The sequence below is a fragment of the Dendrobates tinctorius genome, unplaced genomic scaffold, assembly GCF_039654945.1.
Source record: "Dendrobates tinctorius isolate UK_male_01 unplaced genomic scaffold, ASM3965494v1 ptg000116l, whole genome shotgun sequence".
Taxonomy (NCBI): Eukaryota; Metazoa; Chordata; class Amphibia; order Anura; family Dendrobatidae; genus Dendrobates; species Dendrobates tinctorius.
In genome coordinates, this window is record NW_027361784.1 from 4,931,517 (window position 1) to 4,957,090 (window position 25,574).

Genomic DNA, 25,574 nt, shown 5'->3' on the forward strand with positions numbered 1-25,574 from the left:
AATGCTGTAAAGAGCTCCTCAGAGTGTCCAACTGTGGGATCACTAGTCTTTTCTTCAGTTTTAGAAATCAAGGGAAATGTACCACAGACCACAGAATACTGTATACGTGCCAAAATTAAGCCTGCAAGAATGTTAAACACTTTTTTGGAGTGTTTATATATATATATATATATATATATACATATATATATATATACATATATATAAAATAACCCAGAGCACAGAACAGTGTATGGGTAAGAAATTTAACCCAGAAAATTTTTTTAAATGATTTTTTGAGTGCTACATAACAGAAAAAAGTAACACAAATCACGTAATGCTTGATGGATCAAAATATATTCAATTTTTTCACCACCTCCAAAAAAAGATGCAGCTATATATTTGCCAATGGACTGCACAGCCCTAATCCCTGTCTACAGACTGGATTCTGTCACTCTCCCTGCTCCTGCGACTCTATCTCCATCAGCTAAATGCATACTTTATGTGATACAATCAGCAAAGCAAGCAATTAGCCCTTAGAAGGGCAGTTAGTATGATGGCTCAGCTTCAGCACCAGTATCAACACTACAGGCCTCTGATTCATTATATTGTTGGATCGCCCGCCAGGGCAGTGGGGTACTCGGTACCGGGCCGGTAACTCAGAGGGAAGTGTCACAGTAGCGGTGACCCGGTCCGTGGCCCTGGGCGTCCATGTAAAAGGGGTTAAGAGTGGCTGGTTAAAGTTTATAAGTGGATGATACGTGACGCCACCTGTGGTGCTCGGCAATGAAGGGGTTAAGCTGATGCTGCAGGCAGATCCTCTGGGACAGATGGTATAAGGCAGCAAGATGTAATAGCTCCCCACAGGTAGAGCTGTAGTCCCAGGGCAGTGGTAATAGGTGTTGAGGAAGAGGGTGTAGTGTCTGGCACAGAGATGTAGCAGTGCTGGAGGGTTTGCAGGAAGAATGCTATGACACAACAGGGTGCAGTTTCCGTTACCTTTACTGTGTTTTGTAAATGCAGCCCAGGGCCCAGATTACAGATGGAACAGAGGCTGGCCAGCTTGGAAGCAACTTAGGAATCTCTCTATGCAGATGGGTTGTGTAGTCTCCATTCTAGTGCTGTCTGAGGTACTTGCAGTACTGTGTTACACTGAAGTTCCACTTGCTTGTTCTCTTTTAGAACTCCCTCGTATGGCAGACGGCTGTAGCCTCCTTCTTCTGGCTCACACGTTGCTGTTGTGCCTCTGAGTCTTATGTGGGAACAGAGCATTTACAGCTTCCTATTCCTCCGGTTTCTGCTGCAGGAACATCAGTATCCGTAGAACTTTGGAGACCGGACTCCAGACCATGTGCTACAGCTAGAAGTGACCTCTGAACTCTGCTCAATCCTCCAGCTCGTCTCCTCACGTCCACACACGTTTCCCTCCTCACACGAACTAACTAATTTCCTCTTCCTGGCCCCCAGAGAGCAGCTCTTCCCCCAGTTTTGGTTCAGAGCTCCCTCTGCTGGCCTGGAGTGGGAACTGTGCTGTGTGTTGTATTTAACTGATAGAGAGACCCTTTATTGCTTCCAAGCATGACATCACACTCCCTAGGAGAAAGGTAATGCCGCTGTGGCGACCATACTCCTGGGGGCGCCACACTGCGCACACAGGCCTAGACAAGCACTGTCTCCCTCCAATACGAAGTTTTCACAGAGCTGTGCAATGGCGTCAGTCTGCCGAGCCGGGTGGCACCTGTCCTTTTATAACCCCTGATGATGTCACACAGCCAGCCAATCACAGTAATGACACAACAAAGATGGCTATGGCATTACAGTAATGCCCAATCCCTGGATACTTATTGACTGTGTAACAGGCACCAAAAATGCAGGGCGGAGATTCGAGTTTTACATTGATCACCACCCATTACTAGCCAAGCAATTAGCACATTTCAGCACCGTGATGCTCGAGTGATAACCGATTATCACCCACCATATGCACACAACCCTAGTATGGAGACATTAAATGCACCTTAAAATCGAGAATAGCTTCTCTACCTATCTAATTTCTCAGGAAAATTCATGTGAACAAGCAAATTCGAATTTTTGTCTGATACGCTCATCTCTAGTAAGTAGAATATAATCCCTTTTCTGGTAAAAGTTTGGCACAAAAGTCTTCACTATTGGGGGGCATGTCCTCATTTATTCCAATTCTGAACTGGAAAAAAAGAGTTGTGATTATAGATGAGTGGATTGTTTGAAGTTCAAATTTGCCAACTTTGACAAATTTTCCCCCAAGTTAGATCTGCGGTGAATCTCAATACTGGAAAGTTTGCCATTGCTTGGAAAATACATGTGGGGAGAGGAGAGAAAGAGATCCCTGCTCACCATAAGGCTAAGTGCACACGCTGCGGATTGGTCTGCAGATTTTTTATCTGCGGAACCGCAGGTAAAACCGCAGGTAAAATGACCTGCGGTTTTACCTGCGGATTGGCCTTCGGTTTATCATCTCTACAATGGAGGAGATGGTAAACCGCAGCGGAATCCGCAGAAAAGAATTGACATGTCAATTCTTTCTGCGGATTCAAAACCGCAGCTTTTCCGCAGATAAAAATCTGCAGCATGTGCACAGCAGAATGTAAATCCCATAGGATAACATGCCACTGTACACTGTCTGCAGAACTGCTGCAGTTCTGCTGCGGCCAAAACCGCAGTGGAACCGCAGCAAAAACCGCAGCGTGTGTACATAGCCTAAGAGCTTACGCTCTACTGGAGAGAGAGGACACTGCTGACAATTAGAGCTCACACTCTACAGGAGAGAGACTTAGGCTACTTTCACACATCAGGTTTTCGGCGTCAGGCGCGATCCGGCGTCGTGCCGGAACGCCGGATCCGGCAAATGTTTCGTAAAACCGGATGTGACGGATCCGGTTTTCTGCCAGATCCGTCTTTTTCTTGACAGACAAAACCGGATCCGTCTCATCCGGTTCATCCGTTTTTCTATCCGTTTTTCGACGGATTACGCCGGATCCGGTTTTTAAAATTGACCCTTGTGGCCTTCCGAACGGGATTGGCTACTGGAAACCTTTATATAGCATGTTCCTACAGCCCTTCTTTGACAGGTTGTAGAGGAGAAAGTGCAGGTTGGAGAGAAGAGCAAGTTACTGGCGAAGATGGATGTTGTCATTGGAAATATTTTGAAGAATTTGGCGGATTTTATAGCGGAGGCGAATCGTTTGAGGGTGATTGTTCTGGAGAAGGAGAGAGCGAGACAGCAGCGCATCAGGCATCGTAGACGACGTTTGTGGATCCACCCCATCACAGCCAAGAGAATGATGCGTGGGGTCTATTCTACACTCTGCATGGACCTTCGACGAAACCCGGATAAATTTTTTGGATATGTTAGGATGAAAATGGAGAATTTTGATTACTTGGTGGAGCGCATTGCACACCTCATAAGAAAAGCGGACACCTATTGCTGCTTCTCTGTTTCACCCGCAGAGTGTCTGATGGTGACTTTAAGGTAAGCCACATTTATTGGATATGCTCGCATCAGAGCACACTTTCACTGCAATCTTGTTGGTGGTAGTTTGTATCTCCAAGTGTTATAGGTCAGTTTTGGTATGTAATGCTGTGATTTAAAACTAATTTATTGTTTTTTAATTCCCCACAGATTTCTTGCAACTGGAGAATCCCTTTCGTCACTGCATTTCCAGTACAGACTCGGGATTTCCACCATATCTGGAATTGTGAAGTACACATGCCGTGCACTGTGGGACTCCTTAGCTGAAGAGTTTTTACCAGAGCCCACAACAGAGAGGTGGATTGAAATTGCTGACAAGTTTCAACAGATATGTCAGTTTCCAAACTGCTTGGGCGCTGTGGACGGGAAACATATCCGCATTGTAAAGCCAGCTGGATCGGGATCGGAATATTTCAATTACAAGAAATATTTTTCAATTGTCCTCATGGCCATCGCTGACGCGGAATACAAATTTATTGCGGTTTATATTGGGGCCTATGGCCGCTCCAATGACTCTCAAGTTTTCAAACTGTCTGCCATAGGGCGTAAACTGTATGGAAACACCTTCCAGTTCCCACCCCCTAGACCGCTGCCGCAAACATCTGGTCCACCTATGCCATTTGTCTGTGTAGGGGATGAAGCCTTCCAGCTGTCAGAACACCTTTTGAAACCGTACTCTAGCAGAGGATTGACAAGACCAAAATGCATTTTTAATTACCGCCTCACAAGAGCAAGAAGAATGGTTGAATGTACCTTTGGTATTCTGACAGCCAAATGGCGGGTCCTATTGACTGCGATCAACCTCAAGACAGAAACTGTGGACGAGGTGATCAAAGCGTGCGTGGTACTCCACAATTTTGTTATCTGCAAGGAACCCATTTCCATTGAGGACACCTCTGAAGAAACCACCTTGCAAGATTACCATGACATTACCACTAGAAGTTCTGTGACGGTTTCAGTAATGAGGGACAATTTTGCAATATACTTTATGTCACCTCAAGGCAGATTACACTGGCAGGATGACAGAGTGTGAAAGATTTGTGCCCTAACCAAACTTGTGTACCTTCTGGACCAACAGTATATACCTTTGCCAACCAAAGTTGGCTATCTTGTCATGGTCTTACTATTTTTAGCTTTAGGCCACAGGTGTGTACCTGGTTGTGTTTTATGCAAAGTATTTCACCTTTTAACAAAAGTTGTGTACATTGTTAGGAAATCACCAACAATAAACACAACTTTTTAGGTGAAATACTTTGCTTCAAACACAACCAGGAACACAACTGTGGCAAAAAGCTAAAATTTACCCACAGTTATATACCTAGTTTTGAATACCATTTCACCTTTTAAATACCCTGTATTTAACCTTTTTCGCCGCAGAAAGAAATGACAGACAACCAGTGTAAAATAATTTAACTTTTATTGAAAAATGTTTTTTTTAGTAAACTTTTTTAAAATTTTAATAAACTTGTTTAATAAAGCTTTGAAACCATAAAACTGGTCATTTTTATTTAAATACACACATTATAAATCTGTGTAGTGTGTGGTGGAAATACTGCTGGAGGGGCTGTGGGACACTTCGACACTGGGAGTGTGGAGAGAGGACTGGGATCGTGGTGGGGAAGGAACAGTTAGAGGTGAAGGTGTGGAAAAAACTACAGAATGGGTGGACATGTGGGAAGCAGAAGAGGTGGTGGGTGGTGGACTGGAGGGTTGGACAGGGACTGTAGGAGCAGATGATGTTGATGGCAAGTTGTATGGGGAAGGAGTTTGGTACGGGGCAGGTTGCTGGAAGTGGGGAGATGTCTGGTACGGGGCAGGTTGCTGGAAGTGGGGAGATGTCTGGTACGGGGCAGGTTGCTGGAAGTGGGGAGATGTCTGGTACGGGGCAGGTTGCTGGAAGTGGGGAGATGTCTGGTACTGGGGAGGTTGCTGGTACTGGGGAGTTTGCAGGTACTGGGGAGGTTGCTGGTACTGGGGAGGTTGGTGGTACTGGGGAGGTTGGTGGTACTGGGGAGGTTGCTGGTACTGGGGAGGTTGCTGGTGCTGGGGAGGTTGCTGGTGCTGGGGAGGTTGCTGGTGCTGGGGAGGTGGATGGTGCTGGGGAGGTGGATGGTATGTAATAAGAGGGGGAGGATGGAAAGTGGCTGGAGGGGGTGTAGATGTAATAGGAGGGGGAGGATGGAAAGTGGCTGGAGGGGGTGTAGATGTAATAGGAGGGGGAGGATGGAAAGTGGCTGGAGGGGGTGCAGGTGGAGGAACTACTGTGGTGGGAGGAGGAGGTTGGGAGGTAACTTGCTGGAGAGCAGCGTGGCATGAATGCATTACATGCATCTGCTGGGCAGGAGAGAGCGTTTCCATGCTCTCCACAACAGACCTGAAAAAGGTGTGGTTTGGCGAAGATCTTGCTTCTGAATGCATGGTTTGCAGAAGTGTCTTCACCTCCAGAATGCTGGAGTTGATCTGCTGATAGCCTGCGGAGATTTGCTCTGACAAGACTTTTAGACAGTTCTGGAAAGATGCATTCAGATGCAAGAACTCTGGCGCATAAGTCTTTTCCTGACCCCTCTGCCGCTGCCGCCCAGTACCCGCAGGTGTACTAGAGGTGGCAGGGGCAGAAGGGTGGGGTAAAGGGAAAGCGATCTCCTCACCAGCAGCTTCATGTAATGTAGGCGGCCACGATGCTCCTGTGCTGGTGGATGGGACAGATGGGTCGAATGTGTGGGAAGGTGCAGATGTACCGGGGCGGTCGAAGTGTCCCTCGGTGCCGGTCTCCTCAGGGATCGCCTCAGAAGGGTCCAATCGTGCAGGCTCCCGAGTGCTGCTCACCGTGCTGTGGAATAAAGAGAAAAAAAAACAATTAAAATACTGACATGGTATGGCCCTGGCTGAAAAAAAAAAGTTACATCTAACATTTTTTTTCACATGTGGTGTGTAATATTTACCTTCTAGTGACCATTGTTTCCCGGAGGAACGACAGGGCTTGTGCGTACTTGTACTTGCTCCTGCGTCCTCCAGATCCACTCGGGGCCCGCATCTCTTTATTGAACTCCTTCTTGAAACGATCCCTCACAGACCGCCACTGATTCACAATTCTGTTCCCTGAAACGAGAAAGGACAAAGTGGTTAGTATAAAACATCAGTGTTTCCCAAACTCCAGTCCTCATGGTCCCCAGGGGTCATGTTTTCAGGATTCCCATAGTAAATAGAAATCCTGAACACATGATCCGTGGGGACCACGAGGACTGGAGTTCGGGAAACACTGGTTTACATCAAGCAACCGGTACTGTATATACTTACGCTCTTTAATCTGGGCCCGAACATCGAGGTCCTCCCAGCGGCCCACAAGGAGCGAACAGATTTCCTCCCAGAGTCGTCGGGTAACGATAAGGTCAGCGTGGCGGCGGTCAGCCATATTCCAGAGCGGCTCCCTTTCTCTGACGAGATCGATGAGGTGGTCCACATCGAGTCCTCCATCCTCACCGTCAGAGTCGGGAGCACGCTGTGAAGGCTGTTAAAGAAAAAGACAAAAATAACATAATTATCCTCCACAAAAGAAATGAAATAAAAAGTGCAAAAAAACAAAGCAAAAATATTTATACTTAGACGCTGGTGACCGCCGCGTTGCTGTCGCCGACGACCCTGGGAGGCACTGCGAGGACCTCTTGGCCGAGCACCAGATTAGGAAGACTAGAGAAGAAAACAAAAAATGTTATGTCTTTGGATGTAGGCATTTGTTTGCTGTGTGTGGTCTGCAGAACATTGTTTTCTATGTGTTGTGTGTAGTGTGATGTTGTGTTTCCGCGTTTGATGCAAAAAACTTACCAATTGTGAGCCCACTCCAAGTGTCTGTCCACCCCTTCCTTCTTCTTCTGGGAGCTCCTCTTCATCTTGTGAATCCTGTTTTGAAATAAAAGGCAATGAATAGACATATATTACAGAGATGATGGATTTTGGAAATAAAAACTTACCGTCAAACGCTGACGATGCGAGGGAGGGCTCCCAGAAGATGATGTGCTGTCTTCCTGGTGGCCACACTCCATGCCTGTGGGTGGTGTTCCAGCTGCTGCCATTGCTGCTGCTGCTGCTGCATCTATTGGGCGGCTGTTGAATAAAGAGAAACAAAGGGCCAATGAATATCTTAATATTCAATAGCCCTAGTTTGGAGGAATGGGGGTTTTGATAATTACCGTCTCTCATCTGCTGCTGGCCTCCCCTCCTCAGCATGTTCCATTTGCTGCTCCATTTGGGGTGGTGGTGGTGCTGATGGTGCTGCAGTGGTCTCCTGCCTTCTCCTGCTGCGCTTGGTTGCTTTCTTGGGTGGCATGTTGGGTGTGGCTGTGGGTCCCACTGTCTTGCTTTTATATATGTCTTGTGGGCAGAGCTACTGAGCATGCTCAGACCAAAAAAAACGGATCCGGCCACCGGATCCGGCTTTCGCCGGATCCGGCGCATTGCGGCGCTCATAGGCTTTCATTGTGTGAAAAAGCCGGACACGCCGGATCCGGCGTGTCCGGCTTTTTCGCCGGAGACAAAAAAAGTTACAGTCTCCGTTTTTTCCAGACGCCGGATCGCGACACATTGCCGGATCCGGCGAAAACCGGATGAAACGCATGGCCATCCGGCGCGATCCGGCGCAAATGCAAGTCAATGGGGGGGAAACCGGATCCGGCATTGCATTTCGCCGGATCCGGTTTCTGTCAAAAGCGCCGGATCGCGCCTGACGGCGAAAACCTGATGTGTGAAAGAGGCCTAACCCAGTGATTCTGAAGATGGAAAACAACACCGCTGTATACACTCTGCTCCACTTGGAAGTGCAGGTCTGTCATGTTCCAGGTAACCAGGTGTGATAATCAGCTAGATGTCATCCCTTGAGGGCATTATGGGGAGGCCCGTGTGGTCACGAAAACAACATTATCCCACTCTTTGATGCTTCAGCAGTGTGGGAAATGGCGCCAGGCAAGGTTTTTTTTGTAAATCACAAAAGGCATCTCAATTTGTTCAAATTTGCACAAAAACACGAATTTCAAGAAATTTGACTCGTACTCGATCCTCCACGGATGGATCCACTGATCTTTAGAGGTTATACATATATTGGTCAAGTGGATTTTATAGGACTGTTACCTGTGTGAAATACCAAGTTCAAGTGGCCTTCGGAATTGAAAAATCAACTAAGCTCCTCATATTGCACTCTCCTATTGCTATATGAGACTTTTACATCAGGTACCGTATTTTTCACTTTATAAGACGCTCCAGATTATAAGACGCACCCCAAATTTTGACGAGAAAAATAGGGAAAAACCTTTTTCTTAATAAAATGGTGGTGCATCCTATAATCCATGCGTCTTCGTCTTATTGCTTACCAGGGGTGGTTATGGAGGAGGCCGGAGTGGAACATTGCTGCTGGGATGAGGGGGGGTTTTGATGTGCAGCGTGCCGCTGCCGGTGTCTGATACTGCTGCCGCCCTCTGTCCCCTGATGCTTGCCACCACCGCCATTCTCTGTCCCCCGGTGCCTGCTTGCCACCACCGCCGCACTCTGTCCCCCAGTGCTTGCCACCACTGCCGCGCTCTGTCCCCTGGATCTTTCCACCACCGCCGCGCTCTCCCCCGGTTCTTACCGCCACCGCCGTGCTCTGTCCCCCGGCTCTTACCGCCACCGCCGCGCTCCTGTCCCCCGGTGTTTGCCGCCATCGCCGCGTTCTGTCCTGTTCAGCGTGGGGAGTCTCTGCCGCTCCATGCCTGCTTTCCTGTGTCTTTCTTCCTGGAAAATGGCCGCCACGCAAGCGCAGATGGACATCTCGGCACTGAAATCTCGGGAGATGAGATTTCAGCGCTGAAACCTCATCTCCCGAGATTTCAGTGCCGAGATGTCCATCTGCGCATGCGCGGCAGCCATTTTCCAAGAAGAAAGACACAGGAAAGCAGGCATGGAGCGGCAGAGACCCCCCACGCTAAACGGGACAGAGTGCGGCGGCGGCGGAAGAAACTACCGGGGGACAGGAGCGTGGCAGTGGCGGTAAGAACCGGCAGACAGAGCAGCGGCAGCATCAGGGCACAGAGTGCCGCGACAAGTACCCTCAGCGGCAGCGCAAAGGTATGTCCTCTTTGTAAGACGCACCCCTTTTTCCCCTCAATTTTGGGGAAAAAAAGTGCGTCTTACAAAGCGGAAAATACGGTACTTTTAATATTTTACTAATGTTTTTGTGCTAAGAACAAAATTATATTTTAATCAACAGATCTTGGAATAATAATAATTTCCACAAATGGATGTTTTAAAAAAATGTTCCAGATGATCAGACCATGTTCCTGCACAGTCAGACACAACCATTACACAGTACACAGCAGGGACACATTTATACGATTATCTCAGCACAGGAACATTTTTTTAAACACATCCAAAAGTGGAGTTTTTTTTTTATTCCAAGATCTAATGATTAAAACATACTTTTGTTCATGTCACAACCTCTTTATCTGCATCTACCAGACAATCCACAATAGGTACTATAGGGGTATTAACTACAAGTCTTGCGATTACATTGGTGATGTTAATGGTTAATGCTGACTTCATGTAGCCTCTTTAGTTACCCTATAATCCACTTAAAAAACTTGCCAAAAAAGTTGGACTTTCTGTTAAATCATAGAAAGAAGTGATCTCCTACATAAGTGAAAGCATCAAAGTGTTCATATCTGCCTATAATGTACACAAGAAATCCATCAATACCGGGAAGTATGCGGCATATGAGCAGCTTGTGATTAAAACCTACAAGGTTATCTCCTCACATTTAGACATAGAACACACGGCGATGCACAATGAAAAGACATTTAATACCATTCACAAGATGCAAGATACTCACACCATGCTGGGGGAAGAGTCCTCAACTTTTAGTCATTAAGGAGGTTTTCTTACATTTGAAAGATATCCGCTTTCCAAAGGACAGGTTATAAATTGCTGATCGCTGGAGGTCCAAGTAATGGGGCGTCCAGTGATCTTGAGAACAGGCTCTTCTGCATGGAGCAGCGACAAAAAATGGATCGGAGCACATCTCTGCCCCATTCTTTGCTTATTGGACTGCTGGAGAAAGCGGAGTAACGTGTAGTAAGTTTGGGTGAGCTTGACTGACCTCCCTTCCATTAAGGCAAGGTTCTACAGAGCCTCATTCTAAAGATCACTGGGAAGTCTCAGCATTCGGACCTCTGGTTACCACTAAGTTAAAACTGAGAAATAGAGACTCAACTCATCCACTCACTTGGTGAGGTTGTGCAAATTACAAGCACAGAACTGTATGGGACTTGAGGAATGGTAGGACGTGGCTGATGCTTCACCTGCTGAACCTGACTAAAGGCCCCGTCACACTAAGCGATCTAGCTAGTGAGATCGCTGATTTTGTGACACAACAGCGATCTCGCCAGTGAGATCTCTGTGTGTGACGGGGATCAGCGACCGGCCCCCCTGCCGGTTATCGCTGATCGTGCACGAGTGGCCTGGGCCGTTTTTCGATCGCTGGTCTCCCACTGCCCAGCACACATCACTGCGCGTGGCAGCGAGAGACCAGCGATCAGCGACGCTGGATGCTGGTTGCTAATGTAAACGTCAGGTATCCAGGAGCCGCATCTCCTGGATACCCGATGTTTACCTTGGAAACCAGCATGTAAACAGCGAGTATCCAGGAGTTGCACGGCTCCTGGATACCCAACGTTTACATTAGAAACCAGCGTCCAGCGTCGCTGGTCCTGATTGCTGGGGCTGTCTATGTGACAGCTCACCAGCGATCAGCCTAACGATGTCCCAGCGATCCCATCATGTCAGATCATTGGTGGGATCGCTGGGACATCGTTTAGTGTGACGGGGCCTTTAGTCAGGCACGGAACTTGAAATTAAAAAATATAAAATGCAGTGTTTTCGGGTGCTGCCGGGACAAAAGGTAACAGAGTAACCAGGAGATTAGAAAGAGGGGAATTTTATTGACAATGTGTTGCGGAGTTGTTCCAAGATATCTGATGAAGGAGTTAGAACACGTTGTCAATAATGTATAATTCCCCTCTTTCCAATCCCCTGATTATCCTCCTTACTTTGGACCTGCCAGCGCCCGCAAACACAGCATTTTCTTTTTTTTAATTTTCAAACTAACTTCTGAAGAATTTTAGAGGGAACGGTAATGAATTCTTTGCCCACACAAGAAAAAAAACATGCAATTTATTTTGCAAGAATAAAGGCAAATACTCTATTAATGTGATTTGTAAAGTTTCCCAGTTTTCAATGTTGTATAAAGTGATTATTTAAGGAAAGGAAAGTTTAGTTACTCATTTAGCCTTCCATCAGAGATATTTTCTAGAGAGAATTTTCGTTGTATAACTCTCATGTATGCCATTGCACGCATGTCATCTCCCATAGACTCTCATATTGAAGGTGTTGTCCACTGCTGGACAACTCCTTCTTCACTGCTAAAGAGTCCTACAAAATATAAAAAACACATACTCTGCTCTAATAGAATACTGAAAGGTCGCAGCCCATCTCTGGACCCTTATTGGTCATGTGACATACATGGGGGCACAACACTGTCTTCACTGGATTGGTGCTGGTTTCTGAGTATGTGTTTTATTTTATTTTATGTTGGTACTTTAACAGTTAAGAACTGCTGGACAACCCCTTTAAATAACTGTATACCATCTGGTATACAATATTTTTCTGGTTGACTATATAACCAAAAATGTTGAACCAATGTATACTAGTCCATTAGTTTTTAAAAAAAGAGATGTATACCACAAATAAAAGGTCCTAATATGATATCCTGAGCCTTAATTGTATTCAAACCTGATTTTTGGGGGTTTGCTTGAATTTGTACCTAACTTTCAAAATAGTAACAGCATCAGAAGATAGCAGTGTCATGAGTAACATAGTAACATAGTTAGCAAGTCAGAAAAAGACACTAGTCTATCCAGTTCAGCCTATATTCCATCAGAATCAATCTCCAGATCTACGTCCTGCTAAAGAACCTAACAATAACTGTAAGATACAATATTGTTACGCTCCAGGAAGACATCCAGGCCTCTCTTGAACCCTTCGACTGAGTTCGACATCACCACCTCCTCAGGCAAGGAATTCCAGATTCTCACTGCCCTAACGGAATCCTCCTCTATATTGGTGGAAAAACCTTCTCTTCTCCAGATGCAGAGAATGCCCCTTGTGACCGTCACCTTCCTTGGTATAAACAGATCCTCGGAGTGAGGTATTGTCCCCTAATATGCAGGGTGGGCCATTTATATGTATATACCTAAATAAAATGGGAATGGTTGATGATATCAACCTCCTGCTTGTGGCACATTAGTATATGGGAGGGGGAAAACATTTCAAGATGGGTGGTGACCATGGTGGCCATTTTGAAGTCAGCCATTTTGGATCCAACTTTATAAATGGCCCACCCAGGTGTATCCATATAAATGGCCAACCCTGTAGTTATACATGGTTATTAGATCGCCCCTCAGTTGTCTTTTTTCTAGACTAAATAATCCTAATTTTGCTAATTTCTCTGGGCATTGTAGTTCCCCCATCCCCTTTATTAATTTTGTTGCCCGCCTTTGTACTCGCTCTAGTTCCATTATATACTTCCTGAGCACCGGTGCCCAAAACTGTACACAGTACTCCACGTGCGGTCTAACCAAGGATTTGTACAGAGGCAGTATAATGCTCTCATCATGTGTATACAGACCTCTTTTAATGCATCCCTGTTTGCCTTGGCAGCCGCTGCCTGGCACTGGCTGCTCCAGGTAAGTTTATCGTTAGCTAGGATCCCCAAGTCCTTCTCCATGTCAGATTTACCCAGTGGTTTCCCGTTCAGTGTGTAATGGTGATATTGATTCCTTCTTCCCATGTGTATAACCTTACATTTATCATTGTTAAACCGCCTCTGCCACCTTTCGTCCCAAGTTTCCAACTTATCCAGATCCATCTGTAGCAGAATACTATCTTCTCTTGTATTGAATGCTTTATATAGTTTTGTATCATCTGCAAATATCGATATTTTACTGTATAAACCTTCTACCAGATCGTTAATAAATATGTTGAAGAGAACAGGTCCCAATATGAGGAGTGACCTTCTGTGCACATACTAACGATCCTCCCGGAAGCCCAGGGGTTCCGGGACAAGCAGTGGGGGATCAGAAGATGTGGGGAGGACTGGACAGGTGAGGAGCGGAGGGGCCAGAGAGGTAATGTGGGGAATAAACAGATTTTACATTTCTTAAAACCTTTTAATGGCTCTTAATTTTTCAGAAAATTGGCTGCATTTTGCTGGATCCTTGCTGATTAAAATGTCTAAAAAACCAATTTAGCAAACGCAGATTTTTGTAAAAATTCAGTAGAATTCAATTTCACTCAAATTTATTCGCTCAACTCTAGTAGAAGACAATAAAGTATGAATTTTTCCTCTGTCTACAGGCATTTTAAACATACATAAACATTTTATCTCAGGTACAAGTAAATGTTATTACTCAGTGGTTGTGTTATTATTTCACTAGATAAGTTTATGACATAGACTCTGCATTTGTTTTATGAAATCGATTTTTAACCCTTATGACTTTATAATTTTGCAGAATATTGCACAAGTGCAGCCCGGTGAAGTTATTACAAATGGTCATGCAGCTTCTTGCACAACAAATATCTGAGCACAATGGTTAATTTATGTAAGGGTCTTTTTTTACTTTAAAGGGAACCTGTTGTGAGTTCATTCTCTGGTTCACCAGTTGTGAGTTCTCCTTCCAGACTCCCTCTAGAGTGGAGATCTGCCACCTGAGAATGAGGATGACAATTGGATCTCCGGAGTCTCAGATTGGATTTAAGACAGCCAACGCCCTATTCAGTTGCTGGTGATTCCTTCTGGCTTGTCAGCTCTTGGCTTTCAGCTCTGTTCCAGTCATCTAAAGCTAAGTTTTTCTGCTAATGTTCACACTTGATTTTGTTGGTCTATTCAGTTTTTTGGTGTGGTCAGCCAGCCCCTGCTGGGGGCTGTGCTGAATTTCCACTCTTATTTATCAGTATTTTGCCAATTGGCTTTTTGTCCCTTACTAGTTCGGTCTCTTTTTGCTCTGTCTCAGAATATTTCAGAGTGCTGATATAGTGGGAGAAGTCTAGTGACTTCAGGGTTAATTTTGCTATCAGAAGTGTTGGACATGATTTTTGTAGGGTTTTTTGCAGGTTGCAGACAGTGTCTCTCCTTTCCTTTCCTGTCTAGTTAGTTTGGGCCCCATCATTTGCTCAGTCTATTTTCCTGCCTGTGTTTGTGCCGTCATCTTGTTTCACCGTCAATACATGTGTGGTGGCTATCTATTCCTTTGGGGTCTGCTCTGGGGCAGTTAGTTTTCCCTTTTCTTGCTTTAGGCTTATTTAGTCCTCCGGCCGTGACGAGGCATCTAGGAACATCGTAGGTACGCTCCACGGCTGCTGCTCGTTGTGTGGTAGGATCAGAGATTTGCAATCTGCATAGTTACCAACCTCTCTGGTTTTCTGTGACTTAGCTTGTTTTGCATTTTTCTCCTCGGTGACCCATTCATAACAGGAACCTGTCAAGAAAACAAAAACGGTATTAACCTTCAAATATGGGTTTACTCAGTAGGTTAATAGCGTACTGAAGCTGTACGGCCACCGCACTGAGAGCCCCGCTGCTGGGAGGAAAGGAACTTTATTACTTCTGGCAACCTTAGGCTTTCAGTCACATGGGTGCGACCACTGCTGCTTCAGTCACCACTCAGTGCAAAGTGAGCAGCAGCTGTAACCATGCCCCTGACACTGACTGACAGCTGGCTCAGCGTTAGGGCATGCACAGAAAATTGTATTATTGGTCCAAGTGCAATACGACAAAACATAAGATCACACCCGGACCTATGTGCAGAAGTCCGATTTTTTACTGCATGTTCGAGTTTCATCTGATATTCAGATCGCACTTGGGTATGCAAGTCAATGAGTGCGTAGAAATCATCGAACTGCACTCAGGTGACATCTGAGTGCAGTACAATTTCCGAGCACTAACCCAATGGAGAAGATGGAGTATTTTTTCCTGAAAACCCAATGCTACCAGGAAGAATAAAGTTAATTTCCTCCCGGGAGCAGGGCTCTCAATGTGAGCACAGAGCAGCTTCAGAAACGTTATTAACCTGCAGATTAGCCCCATACAATATCTGCAGTTTAATAGCATGGCAGTCAACATGATCCAAGATAGTGGCCACAATATGTTCTACAAAATGGTAAAAAACTAATGACTTTAACATTTGAAATATTTAAAACATTTTAGTTCCAGGAAGATTTTTATTGTTTATGTTCCTTATATAGCTAACAAATTCTGCAGCACTGTACAGTGATTGTCACTATTCACATCGGACCATTTCATAAAAAATATCTAATCCTGTCAGTTAAAGACAAAGAAGGACCAATCATTTAAGAAACCAATTAAAGGAATGGAGCTGCAGTACCACAGACAACCTGTGGACAGGTGTGGTGCCATTTTGGAAATAAGCAGTCATGTTTTTATGATATTGAACCACTCGTTAGCATATCAGTATATTTGTGATTCTGCGGGGTCATGAAAACTCCGTGCAGATATTGAAGTTGGTCAAACCCAGAACCTCATGTTTGCAGGAAAACATTACAAATGTCACACTGAATCCCTACTTATGGTCAAGCCGAGACACAGGGCAGTCAAGAGATCTGGGGTCAGATTCCAAGAGAACTTGTCACCAAAATGAGAAGACAAAGGTATAGTCAAGTCAGAGCCAAGTACTGCAGTGCGCAGGTGATAGGAAAGGTCAGAGAGGCCCAACACCTGCGCATTGCAGTACTTGGCTCTGCCTTCAACAGGGCAGATCAGTATGCCTGCGCAGGAGCCATGACACAAAGCAAGGAAGATGATGACATCGCATGAAGAAGGGAGGAGCCGGACCCGGACCTGCGACGCCCATCGGACCGGACCGCCCCGGGTGAGTATAATAAAACTTGTTTTTCTTATCTTCCAGGTTAGATCGGGGGCTTATCTACAGCATTATAGAATGCTGGAGATACGCCTTTAAAGGCAGTGGCTGCAGCTTATGCTGAAAAGCGAGGTGACAGGTTCCCTTTAAACCATTCAGCAAGCAAAGAATTCTCTCTCAGCTTTTTGTAATACAAAGCGGACATATTCATAGTGCAAATCCAGATTGGGCGAAAAAATTGGAATGTCATCTAGGTATACTACAACAAATCTCCCAATGTAATCAGAAAAGATATTCATAGAGTTTTAAATTACTGCTGGCACATTAGTTATCGAAGAATACATGACAAGATTTTCATATAGAGACCATTCTTTACTCATCACCCTTCTGAATGCATATCAAATTATAAGCCCCTCTAAGATCAAGTTTAGAAAACCATTTTACCCCCATAATCTGATTCTAAAGGTCAGGGATGAGTAGAAGTTTAAGACACCAGGACACAGTGAGTGGTGGAGTCGTGATGACTAGCCCCTAAGACACAGTGGTATCATATATACAAAGATTTGTAATATCCAAGGACCTGCATTTTAGATGATTTAGCTGCCATCATATTCAAAGGATTTTATAGACATTTATAAGAAAATTGGGGAAATTCAGAAATGCCGGCAGTGGTGGTGGCCTCCATGCACTTGTCTGTTCTCTTACAAATAATGGTGAACACTCAATTTAATTTCCTCGATGATACATTTACCTTTCCAGGCTCAATTTATAATGCAAATTACATTTTATACATGTATCTTAAATAACGTAAAACTGGGAGATGGGGAAACTCAGCAGGCATAGTGATAGGTAAAGGATAGTCCTTTATCAGCCCCGGATAGATGTGTTGTTTTTTTCTTTTTTTCTGACCCTAAATCACAAGCAGCTAATTTATTTTCTCTTTTTCAATTATAGCTGTGGAGAAGTATAGAGCAATACCATATTTCCTGCTTTATTATGTACATACTATGCAAATGGTGACTGTGTTCAAATGAAAGAAATATGTATCCTCTCAGGTATTAAGGATCTAATATGCGGCGGAAGATTCCGTTTACCTCACACTGCACAAGATAAGATAAATTAATGAACAATAATGCATTATGAATAGTGTGTTCAACATCTCTTTGTTTTTGTCCTTGGACGCTTCAGAGCAGCCACCGGGTCATTGCAACAATGTCTGACATGCTAAACCCCCATCCACACAGCAAAATATGTCTTCCACTCCCGGGAAACCAGACTGGCAAATATATACAACTCATTCAGAGCATTGTTAAATTATCGTGAAGAACAGCAAAAAGAAAAGTAACATGGATCGAAAATTCAGTTCCATTTCTTAAGATTCTACTCTGTAAGTAATGGGTAATTATAACTTTAAATATTGGCTCTGTTTATTTTGTGAAGACTTCTCTGGCCAAAAAGCGATGTTCTGCAGCTGCTTGTCTCCCTCTCCCCATTTATCTAAAGATGATGTACTTCTGAGATGAGAAAGTATGTTGGGCCAGGAAAGATATATTGCAGCAGTTAAAATAAATGTGTCTATTTAATAGGGTTAATAAGAGAATAGCTATGGGCAAATAAAAATGGTCTTTGGACAAGGTCTTCAAATTGAGGAACATTTCACTGGTGACGAAGACAAGGCTCATACATGGTCTGGTCTTTTCTGTGGTAACATAAGGATGTGAAACCTGGACGATAAAGATAAAAGACAGAAAAAGAAATGACGCATTAGAAATGTGGCGCTAGAGAAAGAGGTTATCAGTACCATGGATGGCAAGAAGAACTAACAAATACATTTTGGAAGAAATCAAGCCACATATGTCACTCGAAGCAAGGATCGCCAAGCTACGACTTGTCTACTTTGGACATGTAGGGAAGGTGACCTGACGGACGGACTGACTGGTCAGGTTTCAAAGGGGTTTGCACTTGTCAGGCAGGATGTCAGTCATGACAGAAGAGAAAACAGCTAGGAAAGTGTAGGTGACGTGCAGTACCTGGAATTGACATTAGAGGGCAGGGAGGAGTGTGAGCATAGGACTTGACATCAGCTTAGGGCTAAGAAACCGTTGGTCATGGGGGGCGGAGTTACAGGGAACCGGGAAAGCTATAAATTTGACAGGAGGGTTCCAGAAGATTTCAGTCCCCAGGGGGAGCTCAAGTGACGAGGAGACTGTGGCAGTTGGTGCACTGTGAGGAGAACCTAACCAGGGGACTGAGGAGAAAGGAAGTCAGGGGGGTGGTCCTGACACGAAGTACCGCAGTATAGACGAGGCTCCGGGTGGAGGATACCATATAAGGAACGATGTTTGGTCAGTAAAATTACCGTTGGTGTACAGGCCTAAGGCAGCTACAGTGATGGAGCTGCCAGAGCGTCACTAAGTGTAAAGGGACGGTGCGTAAATATACGTCCCCGGCGAAAAGTGCGGTATGTTGATGTATTCTGTAACCGGAGAGCCTTGAAGAGGATCATGGCGTGCTGTGAGGCCGTCAGGTGGACGGCAAGAGAATAAACTTGGATCTGTTGCACCCGAAACTTGCCTCCATCTTGTGTCTGTACGTCACTGCGTGGCACACAGAGGGACCACCCCCCAGCCCGGTCCAGCTTGACCCTACAGACACATCATAGGAAGAGAGCAATCACTGGAGAAGGACATCATGATCAGACGTATAGAAGGAACAAGCGAAGAAGAATACCAGCAACCCGATGGCTTGATACTATAAAGATAACAGCGGAAAAGAGCCTGGTGGACCTATTTTGACTTGCACAAGATTGATCTTCTGACAGATCGTTCATCCATCAAGTCACAAAAAAAATATGGTAAGGATGCAGGGCCAGGTTATAAAGAGCGCACAAGAGGCAAATGCCCTGGATCTTCCAACAGCTTTGGATCCTACTGGCCTTCCAGTACCCAGATTCCCTTATCCATCTATTGTGAGGGGTCGACTCGCTCCGCTGCTTTACTAAAGTAGACACAGGAAGAGTCCTCATAGAATTTCACCTGCTGGTTTATTTTTGACAGCATAAACTTTTGCAGGGTTAAGAAAGCAAGCAAAGCCTTTCTGGCAAAAAGGTAAAACAAATATAAAGGCTCTTAGAGTCCTTTTACTGCAGATTTCACTTCAGTTAATGCACACAGCGTCCTTAGCTCCTATGGGAACCACGTGGGAGTTCCACCTCTCTCCCAACACCCACACAGACTGAACCACAGGTCCAGGTGTATATCACATGGTCTAGTCATGGGATCATGATATCACTGCAGGTCCTTATACACCTGCAGGTCCTGCATGGAAAAGGGGTACGGTGAGCACCCTCCCACCCGCACTGCGGGTGCTCACATAAAACCGTCCCATTAAACTCTGTATTAGCCTCTCAGCACCTAGTGTGCTGGAAACACAAAAACAATCCGGTTTCACATCACTGACTGCTGCATGCGCAGTGACAAGTACCTCCCTTCCTCCACATAGCTATCTATCTATCTATCTATCTATCTATCTATCTATCTATCTATCTATCTATCTATCTATCTACCCATCCATCGAGTCAGCACTGTAAGATCATATGGTGAGAAAACATATTTTAATCAGCCCATGCGACGTGTCAGCTCAAAATAGCAAAATAGCTCTGATTTTGGAGTCCACTCCCATTTTTTGGATTTGTATGCAAGAGGCATTGGTGGCTACCTTGGGGCCTTTGCACCCATTACTGCATGAAGAGTGCGGATATTTATGTTTTCTATCCCTATAAATCTATTTACATTGTGTGCAGAATTATTAGGCAATTTATATTTTTGTTGATTAATTTTATTATTGAACAACTACCATGCTGTCAGTCAATCCAAAAGGTTAATAAACCTGAAATCTAAATATTTAAGAAAGTAAAAGTGAGGTTTTGTCTTTCTTAGGAAAATATCTCTGTGTGCAGAATTATTGGGCAACTATTAGTGTGCAGATTTATTATGCAACTAGATGAGAAACATATCATTTTCCATCTCAATTTAACCGAACAGCTAAAAGTGTACAAAAATACATTTCTGACATTTCCATAGCAAATATCAGTGACCAATATAGCTGCCCTTCTTGTTCATAACAGTAATCTATGGAGTTTTTCAGTTTTTTTATCTGTTGACAATCCACTTCTTAGGCAGCACTAGAGTCTCCGAGATACTGGTCAGAGAGGTGCTGGTTTTCCTTCATTGTAAATCTCCCATTTAAGAAGGATCCATAAGTTCTCAATAAGGCTTATGTCAGGTGAGTAAGGGGCCGTCACATTATTCTTTCATTTTTAAAGCCATTACTGGCAGCCGAGCAGTGGAGACTTCAAAGCTGTGATGAAGCATTGTCCTGCATAAAAATCGTGGCTTTCTGGAAAGACAAAGACTTTTTCCTGTACCACAGCTTGAAGAAAGTCTACTTAAAAACTGGTAGAGTCCATCTTCAACCCAAAAGGTTCAACTAGCTCATCTTAATACCAGCCCATTGTAGCAGAGTGTGTCTTTTGAGAATCCACGGTACACAGGAGAACTTCACTGAGCAAGTTATCTTGAGTAAACAGCATTTACTTCTTATGGGTAAACATGAGATAAGAATTCAGTAGCACACAGCCCTGCTGCTGGCATAATACAGTCAAAAGCGAAAGTAAAATTAGACAACAACAAGAGAGCTTCCCTCCCCACAATACAGCAAACATATAACTTCACACTATCGCCGTCTGCTGTCAGGCTAGTGTAAAGTCCTCCTTCACATAAACAATAAGTCCATTTCTGTTGCATATGCCCACACCCTTTCTCAACAGTAAGGACTTATTCAGTCAAACCCAACTTTTTTTTATTAGTCTCTGGTGTTTATCAGCATTCAACGCCTTCGTGAAGATGTCTGCTGTCATTTCTTCAGTAGGATAATCCTTGAAGAAATTATACTTCACATTTCCCAAGTCTTTGATTTCAAAATGTCGCTTCAGGACTTTTAGAATGTTTTCTTTATCCCTTTCTTGTTCAGAACAAATCAAAATGTCATCTACATATATGCGTACATAAATCCATCTATTCATCAGCCTTTTTGTGTACAAGCATGGATCAGCTTTGCTTCTTTGAAAATTTTCATTTGTAAGCACTTCCATGATTTTGTCATTCCATGCTTTAGCTGCTTGCTTTAAACCATGTATGCTTTTCTGTGGTTTGCAAACTTTGTTTGGGTTTCTTTCATCTTTGAATCCTGGAGGTTGCTCCATGTAAATGTCTTCTGTTAAATCTCCATTCAAAAATGCTGTCTTTACATCCAGATATATCAGTTCCATCTGTTTCATTGCTGCAACTGTAAGTAAAGTTCTTATTGTAGTATTGTAGTATGTTTGACAACTGGAGAAAATATCTCATCATAGTCTTCATATTTTTGAGAATACCCTTTAGCTACGAGTCTTGCTCTGTATCTTTCAGGTGTGCCATCTGTTTGGTATTTTACTTTAAAAATCCATTTACATCCTATGGCTTTTCTTCCTTCTGGTAAATCTGTCAGTGTCCATGTATTTGAGTCATGCATGGATTTCATTTCTGTTTCTGTTGCTTCTATCCATTTATTAGCTTCTTCTTTAGGGAGTTTAGATATGTCTTCCCAAGAAGTAGGTTCATAAATTTTACTTGTGCTTGTCTTGTATGAGAGACGTTTTGGTGGTTTTCCTTTGTTCTCTCTCATTGAACGTCTTGGTTCTGTGTCTGTTTGTTGCTGTATTTCTTCATTTTCAGTATTCTTCATCAATTTCAACTACTTTTTCATCAGATACTTCTTCAGCTATGTCACTGCTGTTTTTCTCATATTTTGTGTCAATTGACATCATAGTGTCTTCATTTAGCTCCTCAATGAATGTCACACTGTTACTCACCGTGACTCTGTCTGTTTTGGGATCTAGGATTCTGTATCCCTTGCAATTTTCACTATATCCAACAAATATTCCCTCCATCGATCTGTTTTGAAGTTTGGAGCGTTTTTCTGTTGGAATGAATATAAAAACTTTACATCCAAAAACTTTTAAATGATTGACACTTGGTTTCATACCTTGCCACAGTTCATATGGAGTTTTCTTCAGTTTTCTGGAAAAAAGTCTGTTTTATAGATATGTAGCTGTCATTGCTGCCTCACCCCAATATTTCTCTTGTAGTTTGGAATCTGTCAGCATACATCTCATCATTTCTGTCAGAGTTCTGTTTTTCCTTTCTGCTACTCCATTTTGTTCAGGTGTGTACGGAACAGTTTTCTGGTGTTCTGTACCATTTTGTCTTAAGTAGTTTTCTATTTTGTGACCTGTAAATTCACCTCCATTATCACTTCTGATGACAATTGGCTTCCTTTGAAATTTGTTACTCAACCTTGTTACGTAGTCTACAAGTTTATCAAAAACTTCACTTTTGTTCTTAATTAAGTATGTGACTGTGTATCTTGAGTAGTCATCTATGAAAGTCACCATGTATCTATTTCATCCTGATGTAGTCACTTTCATGGGTCCACATACGTCAGTATGCACCAAATCAAGTGGTCATTTGCTTTTCATCTCACTTTCTTTTGGAATAGAAATTCTTGTGGCTTTAGATTTTATACAACATTCACATCTTACGGTAATTGAGCAATCTGATATCTTTAGATCTTTTGTCAATTCTTTTCTTTGCAGTTCCCTTATACTGTCAGGGTGTCTGTGTCCTAGACGTCTATGCCACACGTGAATACAGTTCTTGTGATCATGTGTACATACCTTCATCTGTTCCTTTGGTGTGTCAAGATTATATAATTGTTCATCTGCCTTGACATTGGTTATCACCTTGTTTCCTGCTAGAATTGCACACTCATTGTCTTTGAATTTTACAGTGAGTCCTTTGGCTGTTAAACGCTTCAAAGATAACAATCTGCCTTCCAATTTTGGAACATACAACACATTCTGTACAAGTATCTTCAAATCTTGTCCGAACTTGTTTTAACAGTTTAGCATACCTTATCCTGAGGTTATTTTGCTTCCATCAACAAGATAAATGGCTTCTTTACCTAAATCAAGTTCAGTGAAGAAACTCTTGTCACTTGTCATATGACTCGTTGCTCCTGAATAAATAAACCAACCAAGTGATGATTTCTTGTCTGTTACGTTAAATGTGCCATTCCAATTATTCTCACATGAATCGGAAATTGTGTTTTTCACTTTCTGTGTATGCTCTTTATGTTGTAATTTTTGTTGTTCTGTTTTCCATATGGTACAGTCTTTCTTTAAGTTACCTTTTTTCTTACATCTGAAACATTCTCTTGTCTCTTTATTATAGGGTTTTCTTAAATTCTGTAGCTTTAAGAGTGTTTCCACTGTCCTTTTCAGTAGAAGAATCATTTGCTTGTTCTTTTCTTCTCTGATATTCATCTATTAGTCTTGTGTTCACAAAATCTAATGTAATATCTTTTTCAGGTCTTGTCTCTAAGGCATTTATCAAGGCTGTATACGAATCTGGTAAACTGCACAATAATATTACTGCTACATGACTTTCTTTAATGTCTTCACCAATAGACCTTAGCTGTGATATTACTTCCATCATTGAGAATATGTGCTTCTGCATATTGTCATTTGCACTCAATCTCATACTGTAAAGCTTTCTTAATAGAAATAACTTGTGATTCAAACTAGATCTTTTATATAGCTTTTTCAAAGCGTCCCACATTCCTTTCGCTGTTTCTTCATTCCTTATGTGTATTAATTGAGCATCATCCACTAATAAGCTAATGGTGGCTCTAGCTTTTCTATTCTTTCTATCCCAAGTCTGATTATCGTCATCAGGTCTATCTGTAGTAATTACTTTCCATAAATCATCTTTAGATAACAACATCTCTACTTTGAATTTCCATAACTGATAATTTTCACTGTTCAGCTTAGCTACTGTGAGTTTCCGCTCAGTGCTGCACATCATTTTTATATAATCTTACTTGTTTTATGAAGATATTCTTCTTTCTTCTTTATAATGCCTGTATATCCTGTGTGTGGTGATTCTCTGTAATTATCTCCAGTGTGTGGCCCTCCAGTTCCTGGGTCATAAATTCCTTTGTCCCTCTGTATCTGAATTTTTTCTTTTCAGCCTCCAGTTCACTGGATTTTATCTCCTTCTGTTAACAGAGATTATCTGCTTCTCCAGTGTCTGGATTTATTGCTTGGAGTTATGTTCTGGGTGTCTCTGTCCTGGGTGTCTGGGACTATCTCCTGTTCTGGGCCCATAACCTGTAGCAGAGTGTGTCTTTTGAGAATCCACGGGTACACAGGAGAACTTCACTGAGCAAGTTATCTTGAGTAAACAGCATTTACTTCTTATGGGTAAACATGAGATAAGAATTCAGAAGCACACAGCCCATGCTGCTAGCATAATACAGTCAAAAGCGAAAGTAAAATTAGACAACAACAAGAGAGCTTCCCTCCCCACAATACAGCAAACATATAGCTTCACACTATCGCCATCTGCTGTCAGGCTAGTGTATAGTCCTCCTTTGCAAAAACAATAAGTCCATTTCTGTTGCATATGCCAACACCCATAACACTATCCACCTACACCTTGAGGGTGTCTAGGTCAAAGTGGAGGTCTATGATGGTCACTGATTCAGCCATAGGCCCATGCATCTATATCATCAAGAGTTATTCTCATATCATTAGTCCATAAAGGCTTTGAAAAATGTGTCTTCAGATATTCCTTGGCCCAGTCTTGACCCATGTTGTACGCACAGCTCTTATGCAGACCTATATGTGTCTATTGTCAAAGACAATATGTAAACTTTGTGCAGTTTAATCCCTGATTCTAACATCAGACTTCCTCTTATGAGTCCTGTATCCACTGCACTAATTGTGTGACCATAGTGTTTGCATAAATTGTAGAAGCCAAATATATTCTGAAAACCAAATTTAGAGAAAATAAATGGGGAATCTGTGGAAGACAAACAGAATACGGCAAAGAAATGATAAACTTTTTCTACTTTTTTATTGGGTGCTAAAATAACTTTTCCTATCAGTGCCTAAAGGATCAAAATTTGGCTGTTGGAGGTCTCAGGACCTAAGAAAATTGTGCTACCCCATCCCTCCTCTTGGACCTTGACCA

General features: G+C 43.2%; 1 long non-coding RNA gene across 2 annotated transcripts in view; it reads right to left on the reverse strand.

Annotated features, from left to right (window-relative positions):
• Positions 1 to 7,000: 7,000 nt before the first annotated feature.
• Positions 7,001 to 25,574, reverse strand: part of LOC141101376 (uncharacterized) — a 287,728-nt gene continuing 269,154 nt past the window's right edge. The window contains exons 1-3 of one of the 2 annotated variants that reach the window (XR_012234953.1): positions 7,453 to 7,933; positions 7,307 to 7,381; positions 7,001 to 7,171 (exon numbers count right to left, since the gene is read on the reverse strand). This is a non-coding gene — a long non-coding RNA (uncharacterized lncRNA). Of the gene's footprint in view, positions 7,172 to 7,306; positions 7,382 to 7,452; positions 7,934 to 25,574 lie in introns of those variants that run through there. The other variant, XR_012234954.1, reaches the window with a different exon arrangement.